This window comes from Hermetia illucens, chromosome 6, assembly GCF_905115235.1.
Source record: "Hermetia illucens chromosome 6, iHerIll2.2.curated.20191125, whole genome shotgun sequence".
Classification (NCBI taxonomy): Eukaryota; Metazoa; Arthropoda; class Insecta; order Diptera; family Stratiomyidae; genus Hermetia; species Hermetia illucens.
The window spans coordinates 68,525,877-68,531,005 of NC_051854.1; positions in this window are offsets into that span (position 1 = coordinate 68,525,877).

Sequence of the window (5,129 nt, forward strand, 5' to 3'; positions counted from 1 at the left end):
TTTCAGTGTTTTTATTTATTTATTGAAACAACTGACATTTTTTAAGACCTGCAGTGTGTTTCCGTTTTGCTGTTAAATATGAGTAAAAGGAATAAAAGTGGGAATATTTTGGCTACGCAACGTTGATGAGAGACGGGTCCTGCTATGAATGCACGATATTCTACAACAATATTACGCTGCAACGCAAATTCCGATGATATATAAAGGTATCCCTTCTAGGTTTGAGATGATCGTACCACAATGTTGTTCTCTGGTTACTCGTTTGAAACCAAATGCGAATAACATTTACGCTACTACGATTTACTTGGTGGTGACCACACGAACTACAGGAGCAAGGAACACCAAATAGCGATTGCTAGTTTACTTGGAATTCCTAGGTGACGGCTTAGGCGAATACATCTAAGCACACTATTTAAATCGCATATACTGTTATAGTAGCTTGAGTCGCCCATTTTAACTCCTAGTTTCTTTTTGGGAAATAGAGAGATTAGGAGCTTCCCAGAGCTTTATAAAACGGATATTAGCCGTTTGTTAACAACATGATCAATAGAGAGGTTTCCAAGTATTCAAGTATAGAAGCACCTGCTGAATGATGACACTGTGCTTAGATTTTTCTTCGTTTGAATATTGAACAGATCCATCACATTCGCGCGACCATTGAAAATGACCTAGCGGGATAATGGCTTGGTAAAATAAAACAACCGATTAGCCCTGCTGAAATTGAAGGGTGCGTGCGTTCAATTTTTATCTGAAACCAAATGGGTTTTAATTTTACATTGCCAGCTTATTTTCTAAGAATATCAAGCTTAATGGAGTTGAAAATAGTCAAAATCTAAAATGTTGTAGATGTTAAAAAGAAATATTTCAATTTTTGCCATTTTTTCACTAATTATGCAATTATCTTTGCCAAGATTTCTCCAAAAATCAGCTATTTTCCTGGCACTCAGGCCCCCCAAACCCATATACCATTTTGAAGCTCAGAACCTCCCCCGATAGTAGTGATCACGAATTAAGATCCTTTCTGCGAAATTCTCAATATTAACGGAGATATAAGCGTTTAAAGTTTTTCTCAAGATTCCTCCAAAAATCAGCAATTTTCCTGGCACCCAAACCCCCAACCTATATACACAGGGCGGACACGGGGTATTGGATAATGGTCCACTTTTCTGACGCGTCAAGCATGTAAACGCTTGTTTAGAGGTTTGAAAGTACTTTCTAGATGCTGTGCAAACAGAGCTGCCTTATCCTGTGCGGAACGAATCCATTGCACGTTTGCCTGTGTCTTCTTGTGTTGTAAAATTTGAGATATACATATCTGCTGAACAACTCATTTCTATATTTTGTCAGAAAGTTTAGGTTGTGTGGTTTTTTTTTCCAATAGTTTGCGAGTTGTACGTTTCGCTGCAATTACTTCGTTAGCCTTTGCAGGGCAGCCAGGATATTTTTTATTCAATACACGATGAGCAGGAGTTCTTTTCCTTCCTTTTCCTTGTATCTTCATTGTTAGCAGATCCATCTCCTCCTCGAGTTGATAAGCAGTGTTGGTTTGGTCATTTATTCAAACGTTTTCTTGGATGTGCTCTTTGAATACTCCCCAATTTTTTTGTATAATATGTAGTCAGCCTGGGATGAGAGTTTCTTCATCATCATGAACGGCGCAACAGCCGGTATCCGGTCTAGGCCTGCCTTAGTAAAGGACTCCAGACACCTCTCGCATTTACATTTGTATCGCGAATTACTTTCTCAGGGCCAGGTTAAAGAGAATGCATGATAGGGCATCCTTTTGTCTTAGACCGTTGTTAATGTTGAAAGGACTCGAGAGTGAGCTTGCTGCTTTTATCTGGCCTCGCACATTGGTCAGGGTCAGCATAGTCAGTCTGATCAAGTTTGTCGGGATACCGAATTCTCTCATGGTTGTGTAAAGTTTTACCTTGGCTATGCCTATCATAGGCGACTTTAAAGTCGATAAAAGGATAGCGGCCACATTCCAACAGTTTTTCCATCGCTTACCGCACACAGAAAATCTGATCTTTTGCCGATTTGCCTGGGGTCATGCCTCTTTGGTGTTGCCCAATGGTATTCTGGGCGTCTAGGGCTATCCAGCCTAGCAAGATAACGGAGAATATCTTATAGATGGTACTCAACAACGTGATACCCCTATAATTACTGCATTGCGTGATGTCTCCTTTTTTATGTATGGGACAGATAATGCCTCGTTGCCAATCGTCAGGCATTGTTTCGCTGTCCCACACCATCAGCATCAGTTGATGAACCGCTTGGTGTAGTTCGTCGCCTCCATATTGAACTAATTCGACTGTAATTCCATCAGCTCCTGGCGACTTATGATTTTTAAACCGGTAGATTGCACGGGCTGTTTCTTCGATACTTGGTGGTGGCAGCATTGTCCGTCGTCTTCAGTTCGCGGGACTTCCAACTCACCGATATTTTGGTTGTTGAGCAACTCAACTCATCGCTCCAATATGTCCATATCGGAAATCAGATTTCCCTCTTTGTCACGGCAGGATGATCATTGGGGTGTGTAAGACTTCATCCTGATGACTTGTTGGTACAACTTCCGAGCCTGGTGCGATTGCTCCCTGTACTTTTCAAGTTCACAGACTTGTTGGTTCTCCCAGGCCTCCTTTTTCCGTCTGTCAAGTCGCTTCTCCTCTCGTCAGAGTTCGTGATAAGTCTTCACGCGTGTTAGCGTTCTTTGAGAATACCACATTACTCGGTATGCAGCATTCTTCCGTTCCGTTGTTAACTTACATTCATCGTCGAATCAGCCGTTCCGACTCCTTTTGCAGCTGGGCCCCAAGTATGTTCTATAGGTGATTGTGAAGATCATTTGTTGATGCTTTATCTCCACGACCTCTGTTGACTGCGGTTATTGCGACATCTATTTCCCCCTTTAAGGTGTTGCGTAGAGCTGTGCTGCGGATGGCTTCAGTGTTAGCTCTCACCTGATTATCAGAGGGGATTCTGGGTAGTGTTGTTGTTCGAATTCGGAGCACTAGGCCAAGGAGATAGTGATCCAAGTCTATATTGGTCCTTCTATATTTTCTGACATTCATCAAGGTTGAGAGATGATGGCGTTCGATCAGTACGTGGTCAATTTGGTTGAAAGTTCTCCCGTCTGGAGACGCTTACGTTTGCTTGTGGACCGCTTTTTGCACAAACCAGGACTTTCAATAACCATTTCGTAAGACACTGCTCATTGAATAATCCTTAATCCGTTATCATTTGTATTTTTATCTATCTAAGCTATGGGAGCCTGAATACGGACTCCGTCTTTACTCGACTGTTAAATTCCCCAGGTATGATTTTGATATCATACTTTGGACAGGCTTCGAGGGTTCGTTCTACTACCTCATAGAAAGTATTCTTCTCCAACTTTGCAGTCTCCTTTGTAGGGGCGTGAACGTTAATGAGGCTTATATTTCTAAATTTACCTCGCAAGCGTAGACTGCAAAACCGTTCATTTTTTGGTTGACTAAGAAACCTACTCCGAACACATGGTTTACTGGATGGCCAATATAATATAATATCTGTAGTGCATTTATTCCAATACTATTTAGCAGCGGACTAGCAGTGCAGTCAAGCTGCACTGAGGGCCTTGAGCAGTCCTTTGATCACCTCTTAAATTGTTCAGGAATGCAGAAACCGTTTGAACTCTATGTCTAGATTCAATACGGTGGAACTACTCTGGGTACCTGGTCACTGTGGCATAGAGGGAAATTAAATCTCGGACGCTTTAGCGAAAGAGGGGTCAATCTCCCCTATGCCGGGACCAGAGCCAGCAATTGGGGTATCAGTAGCGTTGGCTAAATCTGTTTTCAAAAACTGGGAACAAGTTTCCTATAATGACTGAATTATCCCTAAAGCTTTAAATATTATTGCAGTAAATTGAATTGGAACTTGATGACCGATTCTAATGAAACAGACATTATCACTGTCAGTGGCAGCGACCTGCCCAGAACTGAGTGATCTAAATATCTTGGGGTCAATGCTGTAAGAAAATTCCTCACGCATTAACGTAACGTGGATGAAATGGCATTTTTGTGATTGACGTATGAAAAAATGTCTCAAGTCGCAAATTTACCACAATGCCATCCGCCCTGTCACCTTCTATGGTTCCGAGTGTTGGCTGACTATAAAAAACAATGAACGGCGTCTGGTGGCAGTGGTGACAAAGTTGCTACGTGGGATCAATGGCATAAGCACGTCTGAAATGAGGATATTCAAGATCGATATAGGGCTGCACCGATCGTGAGAAAATTGTGAGGGAGGCATCTTCGATGGTGTAGTTTTAGTCTTAGTACGACTTAATTAAACATACATATTTTACAGAACGAGTATGTTGAAAGTTTAGTAATACATTTTAAAATAAACATAGAAGACGCAGCTTAAATAATTTTATTGATATAAAGGAATAATTGGCTCAGTCGAATAATATCACAACTTCAATAATTAGTTTAGTTTGTTTGAAAATTAAATGTCAAACCTCTTTTTTCTTAACTTTAATTATTATCTTTCTTATCTGACGTTTCTGGTCACCTACTCTGTTCTTCACTCTTGTAGCGAGGCCTGAACTGAGTGGAGCACCGGTGACGTCATCTGTCCGCTGGTATTCGCGACATTCGAAATAAATTTCGAATGCCGCGAATCCTGCGCGCCACACATAGTCACGTAATTTTCGCTAACGAGAATGCACTTGCCAATATTAATCTAAACATCGAAGTCGATGGGAAAAGACCAAAAGGCCAGCCGAAACAACGCTGGTTTGATACGCTGGATGGGAATTTGAAAGCCTCGCGAATGCATTCAGATCAAGCCTTCGAGAGAACAATATGGGGCAGCCGATCAAGCGTAGCCAGCTCACGCTTCTGAAAGAGACAAAGGCTAAAGAAGAAGAGGGATGAGCCCCCAAGCTTAACGTCAGGAACATAAGGAGAGACCCACTGTGTCGTGGCTGCATATCACGCCATCACTCCTGCGTAATCATTAAAGCTAGCCTCGCCACGGTCAAATCATCGATGACTTTCAATTCGCCAGTCACATGTGCCAGGAGTAATAGAAACAAACACCCAATTACAGAAGGAACAACCGTAGATTAAAGAAACTGCCAA